This window comes from Pinus tabuliformis, chromosome 1_2 (genome assembly GCF_031772625.1).
Source record: "Pinus tabuliformis cultivar Carrire ecotype Pingquan chromosome 1_2, CPIR1, whole genome shotgun sequence".
Taxonomy (NCBI): Eukaryota; Viridiplantae; Streptophyta; class Pinopsida; order Pinales; family Pinaceae; genus Pinus; species Pinus tabuliformis.
The window spans coordinates 1,142,228,315-1,142,239,344 of NC_142298.1; positions in this window are offsets into that span (position 1 = coordinate 1,142,228,315).

Below are 11,030 nucleotides of genomic sequence, written 5' to 3' on the forward strand. Positions count from 1 at the left end.
TTAATTGAAATGTGAGATCTATTTTATACTCAAATTTATCATATGCTTATGGGTCAAATTAGTAAAAGTGTAACTTTGTTTTTCAAATTTTGCATTCTTAAAATATATATATCATTAAAAAAAAAATCCTCTTTATTTATAAAAAAATCATAATAAAAATTACTGCATTCTTAAAATATATATATCATTTTTCGAAAAATTGGATTCCTCTTTATTCATAATAAAGATAATTACATATATGAATCATTATTTAAGATACAAAAATGAAAGGAAAATTTACAATTTCTAATAAAAATACAGTATTAAAGAAAATATAATTTACAATTTCTAATAAAATAATTTTCATATAAAAAAAATTAAATTCAAAATTTTATATCTATATATATATATATATATATATATATATATATATATATATATATATATATATATATATATATATATATATATAAAATTATAATTTTGAAACTACTTACATTAACATTACTTATAGAGGCTGATGATTTTTTGGCTAAGGGAGTTCCCGAGCGCAAACAGGGAAGAGCGAACAAGGTTTAGCGCTAATAGGGACAGTCAAAGAGCCATACGGAGGGTGGTAGAGGAGGGGGCTCCACTACCTCCTACAAGGAGGCCATGGCCAGTGGGGGCAAGAAGCTCCTAGAAAATGTTAGGGAAACAGGGGTGGAAGGAAAAAGAATCACGGAAGAAAGAACAGAAGAACCCATAGAAAAGGATCAATATGGCACAAAAGGCAAGGAGGTAGAAGACAAAAAATAAGAAACTAAAGACAAGAAAAGAAAGGGACCCTGCAAACCCAAAATAGGCATAACTCCCAGGGTTATTTTAAATAATCTAGAGCTACAGGAGTACAGGGAACACATGGGGACATATGCCATCATCCATAAGTTCATGTGACTATGGCCCACTGAAAAGGCATTACAGTCGTGGATTAAATACCACTGGAAACCTAAAGGAAGCATAGATCTTCATTTCGGGTCTAAGGATTTCTTTATGGTGGTGTTCACAAATATTGAAGACAAGAACATAATATTTGAAGGAGTACCTTACTTCTATGCTGTTGCAGGACTCTACATGAGACCTTGGATAATGAACTTTGTTCCAGAAAAGGAAACTTTTACTTTAGTACCAATTTGGGTAAGGCTCTACTCTCTACCATTTGACTACTGGAAAAATGAATTGTTAGCAGCCATAGGCAATAAATTATGTTGCTAGGTTAAAGCCTTTGGATCTATCAAGAGCTCCACCAGAGGAGATAATCTTGGAAGTTTTTGATGAAAAATGGGTGCAAACATTAGATTATGAGCACATTCCATTCAAATGTTGCAAATGCCATGAATATGGACATCTTTTCAGAGACTGCCCGCTCAACAAAGAAATAAACAAAAGCAAAAGCAATACAATGAAAGATTCAGATAGCTTTCAGAAAGTGGTTAACCAAAGTAAAGGAAGTAAAATAGGACCAAACAATCAACAGCGCGAAGGAAAACAGTTCGGGAAGAACAACTTTCAAGTGCTTTAGGAAGAGGAAGAAATTACTAAAGAAGATCAAGAAATGGAAGGGAGTTCTGCAGAAAAGGAGGAAGGAAAAAACCTAGAACAAACACAAAATAATGAGTACTAGAAAGAAGCCACTATGAGCAATGCCGAACAGGAAACATATCAGGAAATGACCCAGAATGATACGGACCCAGAGGACCATGAACTACTAGAAATTCTTGACAAAGAAAACCTAGATATAGAAATCTTCTTGAGGCAGGGTACTATGGGGGGAGTGGATTTTGCTACCTCAAGGAGAACTTGACAGAATGCAACAACTGTTTCTATGGAGAACAAAAAATGGGAGGCCAGAGCGAGGGAACAACATAGACAAGCAGGACAACAAAGAGGTAAAAACGATGAAAACTACATTGGGACTAGTTAACAGGAACCGAGGAAAGAAAAGAGGTAGGAAAAAGCAGAATGAACTCTTGATGGAGTGTGGGAAGCTAATGATTAATTCAGGTAAGATGAAAGATCTTGCTAGCTACTCCTTCACAAATATTTTATAATGAAGTTGACATCCTGGAATATTAGAGGTCTAGGGAGTAAAAGAAAGCAGAGAATGCTTCGTAATAGAATGAAGCAAGAAACGTTCGATATAATGTTCATTTAAGAAACAAAATGTTTCATTCAAAAGGTAAGACAAATCCATAGTAAATGGCTCAGTAGCTATGAGTTTCTAGAAGTAAAAGAAGAAAATACAGCAGGGGGTATGCTCACTCTATGGAACCCCCACAAAATTGGCATTCTAGATGTTGAATTACTTATCGATTGTCATTCAACCGGTAGGAGAAAGGGACACCTTTCTGGTCACAAACTTTTATGGTTCTTAGAGAATAGATGGAAAACTTAAGTTTCTAGATACCTTGGGGGATCTTAGGAACAGACATGCAGATACCCTGGATCATGGGAGGGGATTTTAACATGATTAAATCCCTTTCAGAGAAGAAAGGAGGAACAAGATCTCTAAGTAGAGACTCCATGGCTTTCCAAACCTTTTCTAACAACATAAATCTTGTTGACACTAATTGGAATACTCACCTCTTTACTTGGAATAACAGGAGAGGAGGAGATGCCCTTGTTTCCTTGAAGCTAGACAGATTCTTCATCTTTGAGAATCTTATGCTAAATGGTAAATAGGTTACAGCTCGATTTCTTCCGTTTGGAGGCTTGACCATTGGCCAATCCAATTAGAAATCAAGGGTATGGGTACTCCTAGGAACAAACCCTTTAGATTTGAAAATATCTGGCTGTCACACCCAGACTTCACAAGCAACAATGAGAAATGGTGGTTAGAGGACTTGCAGATTTAGGGGAGTGAAATGTATCTTCTTCACAAAAGACTAAAGCACATAAAATTCTCGCTTAAGGAATGGAATAAGAAGGATTTTGGTAACATTTTTGAAGAAAAGAGAGAAGTAGAAGATAAAATGTAGGTTCTCAACCAAGCTCTAATAAAGGGAGGCTTTGATAAAGAGATCAATGATCAAGTGGATAAACATTATCAAGAATGGGAAAATCTATGTAAATAAGAGGAAATATTTTGGAGACAAAAGTCTAGAGTTCAATGGCTAAATGAAGGAGAGCACAATAGTAAGTTCTTTCACATAGAGTTCACAACAATATCTCTTCGATCAAGAATGATGTAGGGGAACTTTAGATCTCCCATAAAGCTATAGAAGCTGTGTTAGTCCACCACTTCCAAGGTATAACACAGGAGAACATTTCATACAGAGAGCAAGCAATCAGGGAAATTACTAGTAATGTACCGAAACTAGTATCCAAAGAGGAAAACTTCAACCTTAATAGACCAGTAATGGAAGGGGAGCTTGCTAGAACATTGTTAAGCAGGATATATTGAATGTTGTGGAGGATTCAAGGTCAAAAAAGATCATTCTGAAAGCCCTCAATACTTCATTCATAGCCTTGATCCCCAAATAGGAGATTTTTCATACACCAAATATATACAGACCCATAGCCCTATGCAACGTAATCTACAAAATTATATCCAAGGTTGTGGCTAACAGACCCAAACCTTTGCTTCCGATCCTAATTTCTGGGGAGCAATCAGGTTATGTGGAAGGCAGACAAATTCTAGATAACATCATTCAAGCGCAAGAAGTGGTGCACTCTTTAACTAGCAAGAAGCAGGTGTGTATGATCATGCAATTAGACATTGCCAAAGGTTATGACAAGGTAAATTGGGTCTACCTTAAGAAAATGTTGATTGCTTTTGGATTTGACCATATCTGTGTCAGATGGGTAATGGCACTGGTGACCTCCTCTGGTTTTTCTATATTGGTTAATGGCTCCCCCTCAGAGATTTTGAGTCCCTTAAGAGGCCTCAAACAGGGGGACCCGCTCTCCCCCTTCCCTTTTATTATCATGATGGAAGTACTGGGGAGAGCTATCAAGTAGGAGAAATCATTAAGAAAGATTAAAGGTCTATAACTTACTGATAATGGGCAGGCTCTGACTCACCAACAATTTGTAGATGATGCCATGCTTCAGGGTCTCCCCACAGTCCAAGAAGCTTCAAACTAAAAAATAAATTTGAATCTTTTTGCCTCGGCTTCAAGTATGGAAGTTAATCTCTCCAAATATAAGATCTTTTTCTTCAATACCAAGATTGCTATTCACAAAAACATCTCCAGAATTCTTGACTTCCAAGGGGATTCCCTTCCTTCAAAATATTTAGGAGTCCCTCTAACTACAAAACCAATGCTCAAAAGTATATGGGAATCTTTGATCAACAAGTTGCAAGACAAATTCATTAAATGGACCATCAGATCCTTATATCTTCCTGGCAGGTTAGTTCTTACAAAAGTAGTGCTTCAAGCCATCCCTATTTTCATGTTATCAGCCCTCCCAGCTCTAAAAGGGGTTCTTCGGCAATTTAGAGATATTCAAAGAAACTTCCTATTGGGTAGGGAGGAGACTAAGATGAAATGGGCCTTGGTGTCTTGGGATAAAATTTGTAAGCCCAAGAACCATGGAGGCCTAGGATTGGATGATCAGGAGATTCTTAGCAAGGCTCTAGGAGACAAACTTTGGTGGCGTTGGGTCCAGCAACTAGAAACTCAATGGGAAAATATTTGGAAGGAAAAATATGCTAGCTCCTGGAGGAACAGTGATCTTATAAGGATGTTAGGAAATATAAAGGGTTCTTATATTTGGAACAAAACCTGGGAGAATAGAAGACTAGTACAAGAGAATAGCTTTTGGGAAATCAGAGACGGAAATCTTGCTCTCTTTTGGGAAGATAAGTGGCAACAAGAATCAATTATGGTAAAAGAAGACTTCCTTGATCTTAAACAGGAGTCAGATTACCAAGGTTTAACAAAGGTTAAAGATTTCTGGATGCATTCTCATCTTACGGAAAAGTGGAGAATCTGGAGAAACATAGATTACATAAATAACAATCGCTTGAATACTAAAGCAGAGGAGCTCAGGAAAATAGTAGAACAAAGGAAGATCTTAGTGGTAGAGGGACAAGACCAACTGAGATGGGGAAATAACAGAGAGGGCACCTTTAATCTTAAAGAAGAAAAAAATATTCTCCTTGAGCTGGATCCCCTGGTTCGAGATAAAATCTGGCAAAACCTTTGGAAGCATCCAGGGTGGATGAAAATCAAACTGTTCAAGTAGGTGGTTTATCACAACAAAATTCTGACTTAGGATAACATGAGGAAGAGAGGTGTTCAGGGGCCTTCAAGATGCCTACTCTGTGAAGCTCAAGAAGAAACCTTGGAACACTTACTCAATAATTGCATTTACACATCTTGGTTATGGGACTTATTTGCTTCAATATTTCAACAATCTGACAAGGACAGAGGGAGCATCATTAATACCCTCATCAACTGGAGGAATAATTTTTCAAATAATGAAATTCTTAACTCAGAATGGGCTCTAATACCAAGCTTCATCATATGGAACATGTGGAAGGGGAGGAACAAAACAATTTTTATGGGGGGGAAAAAGCCCCCTCACCACTTGCTGGAGTTAATCCTAAAATAACTCAAGGAGACTGTGAGAACCACTGTTCGCAACTTCCACACAAATCCCCCCTCAGACGTAGATTTAAAAATTCTCAGGCAGTTGGGGATGAAGGGGCTCACGCTCCTAGGCATTGACAGGAGGATCATTTCACCGGACATGGAGAAGGAATTTTGGCATCCTCCTCCAGAACGATTTTTAAAATACAACAGTGATGGGGCTTTAAAAGGGAACCCGAGAACAGCAAGGTATGGAGGTGTCCTCAGAAATACAGAGGGAAGTACCATCAGCATGTTTCATTACCACCTTGGTACAACCACCAATAACATGGCTGAGCTAATGGCTATGAAACAATGCCTCGATTTGCTAAAGCTAGACAACTATCTAAATGTCATGATAGAGGCAGATTCAGAGTTAATTATCAACTCAGTGCAAAAAATTCATAATGGTGGTGCACCGGATAGAGTTTGCAAGTATTGGAAACTAATTTGAGTCTTCCAAAGAACTCATAGCCATCTTCAGGACATGCGCACTATCAGTTTCCACCATGTTTGTAGAAAGGCAAATAACCTGGTGGAACTTCTGGCCAACTAGGGGGTCAGCTGAACAGAGAATAACGGGTTGACGAGGTGGCAGGAGTTGAGGCCAAGTAAACTGAGAGTTCTATGTTGCGAACAGGTGGAAGATGATAGGGAGGTGTTTAGACTCAATACAACGGGGAATAGCTCAGTTTTATTTTCCCCTGGTTGTGCCTTCATTTTGGACAATTTTACCGAAGAAAGAAAAATATTGTCTGGTTGCCCAGACTTAAGGTGTAAGCGTGATGCAGATCTCAAATGTTTCCCATAAGTCTTTGCTTGATGGAACACTCTCACCCTTACTTTATCCCAACCAAGCGAGGAAGTTTTGCATTTGCAAGAGGAACCAGGTCATTCGGTATCTGGTGGTTTCAGTCTACGGTGTTCAGATTACAAAACCACCTCCCAGGTGGTTTCCGACTGATCGCATTTCCCTCAGGGTGGTAAAGGTTTTGCCATTTTCGCAGCGATCCCATTATTCTTGCGACACGTGGTAGGGTGAGGGTTCTGAAAACTGCCCTCCATCGCAGATTAACTTTCCTCTTTCTTGTCTTACGCGAAATACTTCTCATCCATTAGATTCGGGGGTTGCAAATCAATGGTTGTCTAGCACAGTGCAACTGGGTGGGGCGGGACAGTTAAACTTCAGGCTCTTTAGCTTTCCGTCTTTCTCCTCTGTCATCAATCTTCTTGTTTTAATGGGTTGGATCTATGGGTTGGGGTTTTCCAGAGGGAGGCCGTGCGAAAGTACATATCCTTTCCGAGGGTTAGTCTGGAGTCTTGTTAAGAATTTCTTAGGTTCAAATTTTGATAAGTGAAGTTGTACATGGTAGCCCTTGGAGGCTTTTGCTTTTATTTCGTTTCTGTCTCTTTGTCGTTGAGTGGATGGTTGTAAATATTGTACACTATTTCTTGATTCAATGATATAGAAGGATCCATACTTGCTTAAGCAAAAAAAAAAAACATTACTTATAGAGGGAAAATAGGTTTGAGAAGTATGATACTCTTTTTAATAAAAGTAAGAATATTATAAAAATATGTCTTTATCTAATTTAATTAAATGAAGATATTATAAAATAGTTTTGATTATTTAATTAATGGAGATACTCATAAAATAGTTTTGACTAATATATCTATAATCTTAATAAATTTATTGAAAGTTTATCTAAAGAAATTAAGCACAAAAATATAATAAACATATTTACAATGGCAATCACATATAAGATCAGTTTTCTTTATCACAATAACAATATTCTTTTCTAAGACTTTGGATTGCAAATTTTGAAATATTTAAAAAGCTAGGTCACAGGTATTTAAATTTTTTTTGGTTGTCCAGTTGTCTTTTAGATTTTTAAAAGGTTCATGTTTTTTACATTTTCAAAAATTTACAGCGAATTAAACTTACTATAATGAGTAAAAAATAATTGCAATAACAGTATTCCTTTTCTAAAACTTTGAATTGCAAAATCTGAAATATTTAGAAAACTAACTTACTAGTGTTTAAATATTTTTTATTCATATTTTTTACATTTTTAAAATATTTAAAAATATACAACCCAATTAAATATATCACATTAAATAGAAATAAAAACTAAAAAAAAAAATTCCGCACATCATGATCCTCTACGCTGTCTTACAAAGTGAAAAAAAATGGCCTACTTGAAAATCTACAACTAAATTAAATAGAACACGAGTTTAAAAAAAAAAAAAAATTGCACATTATGATGCTTTCACGATGTCTAACAAAGTGAAAGGAATTTTCAAGCTTCTTGTTCTCAAATACTGGCCTTTCCGAGAGCATCTCTCATAGTCGGAATGGAAGAATCCAAATTTGAAGCTGTTTTGAAGTATTGAAAAAGGGAAGAAATATTATCCAGTTCTGAATGTTGGAAGAATCACCACACCTCTATGGAATCTGTAATTTCCACCCTAGGGATCCTAGTTACTGGGTTGTAAACTTTACCAACAGCCATGGGTTTTGGTGTAACGGCAAAATTCCACATGGTATCGGAGCTTGGACCCAACTTCAATTCCTCCGAGTTGTGTTTGAGAGGGGTTGTTGGAAAAATCACCGCACCTCTATAGAATCCGTAATTTCCACCTTGGGGATCCTAGTTATTGGTTTGTAATGTTTACTAACACCTACGGGTTTTGGTGTAACGGAAAACCTCCACATGGTATTAGATCTTGGACCCAGGTTCGATTCCCCCAAGTTGCGTTTGAGGGGGGGTGTTGGAAGAATCATCGCACCTCTATGGAATCCGTAATTTCCACCCTGAGGATCCTAGTTATTGGATTGTAACCTTTACCAACACCGTTTACTAACACCTGCGAGTTTTGGTGTAACGGAAAACGTCCACATGGAATCAGAGCTTGGACCCAGGTTCGATTCCCCCAAGTTGCATTTGAGGGGGGTTGTTGGAAGAATCACTGCACCTCTATGGAATCCGTAATTTCCACCCTGGGGATCCCAGTTACTAGGTTGTAACCTTTACCAAAACTGGCAAACCTCCACATGGTATCAGAGTATCAGATTTTGGACCCAAGTTCGATTCCCCAAAGTTGCATTTGAGGGGGGCTGTTGGAAGAATCACCGCACCTCTATGGAATCCGTAATTTCCACCCTGGGGATCCTAGTTACTGGGTTGTAACCTTTACCAACATTGTTTACTAACACCTATGGGTTTTGGTGTAATATCAAACCTCCGCATGGTATCAGAGCTTGGACCCAAGTTGAATTCCCCCAAGTTGCGTTTGAGGGGGGGTGTTGGAAGAATCACAGCACCTCTATGGAATCCATCATTTCCACCCTGGGGATCCTAGTTACTGGGTTGTAACCTTTACCAACATCGTTTACTAACACCTACAAGTTTTGGTGTAATGGAAAACCTCCACATGGTACCAGAGCTTGGACCTAGGTTCGATTCCCCCAAGTTGCGTTTGAGGGGGGGTGTTGGAAGAATCACCACACCTCTATGGAATTCGTAATTTCCACCATGGGGATCCTAGTTACTGGGTTGTAACCTTTACCAACACTGGCAAACATCCACATGGTATCAGAGCCTGGACCTAGGTTCAATTCCCTCCAGTTTTGTTTGAGGGGGGGTGTTGGTAGAATCACCACACCTCTATGGAATCCATAATTTCCACCTTGGGGATCCTAGTCACTAGTTTGTAACATTTACCAATACCTGTGGGTTCTGGTGTAACGACAAACCTCCACATGGTATAACAACTTGGACTTGCGGGTTTTGGTGTAATGGAAAAACTCCACATGGTATTAGATCTTGGACCCAGGTTCGATTCCCCCAAGTTGAGTTTGAGGGGGGGTGTTGGAAGAATCACCACACCTCTATGGAATCCATAATTTCCACCCTGGGTGTTAGGACCTGCAGTCCATGCGATGGGCAGGGCGACTCCACCGTGCGAAGTGCATGCGAAAAGTGAAACGAAACTAGCCAAGAAATGAGTTTATAAGGTGTTGGGCGAGTTGAGGGGGCGGTCCCATGAGTTGGGCGGGCCAACCCTCCTCTTGGGCGAGACACCACATATTGAACGAGTCGGCTTGGGCGTTTGGTGTGGGTCGGCCAGGTGACATAACCCACCACCCGCTCGTATATATTGGAGGGTGTTTGGAGGCAAACAACCATCATTCGATCAACACGAGTTTGAAGAAGGAGTTCTGAAGTGTGTGGATGAGCCCACACGACGGGCGGAACTCGAGTGAAAAAACTCGTTCAGAAAAGTCGTTCAAGAAAGTCATTCAGAAAAGTCATTTAGGAAAGTCGTTCAGAAAAGTCGTTAAGGAAAGTCGTTTAGAAAACTTGGGCAAGGTCGTCGGGCAAAACTCGGGCAAGGTCGTTCAGGAAAAACTCGGACGAGGTCGTTTAGGCAGAAATCGAGCAAGTTCGTCGGGTAGGAAACTCGGGCGAGGTCATTCGGGGGAGCCAAGTGAGGTCGTCGGGTGACCTAGGTGAAGTCGTTTGGACGACCCAGGTGAGGTCGTTCAGGTGACCCGGGTGAAGTCGTGTGGCGACCCGGGTGAGGTCGTTTGGGCGAACCAGGTGAAGTCGTGTGGTGACGGGGGTGAAGTTGTGTGGCAACTTGGGTGAACGAGGTTGGGTGAACGAGTTGGATGAACGGGTGGATGTACGGACGGGCGGCTGGGTGAGGGTGCATCGTGCACGCCGAAACGAAGAATCGTGTGAACGCGTGACTTGGGTAGGGCGCGCCATGAACAAAGAAATGGCGGAAATGGTGAAGTGTTGAGATTGTGAACGGAGGTGTGACTCGTGGGGAGGCACCCGTGTGTGGCAGATTGGTTACGACGAGGCGCGCCCAAGTTGGGAAAATAACACGATCATGTGACAAGGTGAATGAAGGGTTGGTGAGTCATGCAACGACCGTGTGGAGGTGCTGACGAGCTGGGCAACCGAGTTTGCCGAAGTTGAAAATTGGTTAAGTGTAAATTTGTGGTTTCCCAAGATTTAACTTATACTTTGTAAAAGTGAAGATTATATATATTGATTCAGGCAGATTCATATTGCAGGGAGTTGCCCCTCCCTTTATATTGTTTTGCATTTCTCTTGTATAATGTTGTTTATGTGAATGTTATGGGCTTTCATTTGTATAAAGGAAACATTAATAATACTTGGTTGTGAAACACAAACTAAGTAGGATAAGTGGTTAGGCATAGTCTACAATCGTATTGGTGAAAAGAAAACGATTAATAGTGTTGCACCTCGCTATAAGCGGTTGAAAGACTACCACAGGTGTAGAGGCATGACAGGTGGTATTAGAGTAGGCTGATGACCAGGTTGACGATGAAGTGTTGATCCCACTGCACTATCGTGATAGGTGGTGTCAGATATGGTCCAAGTTTTGCAGGAAACTTGG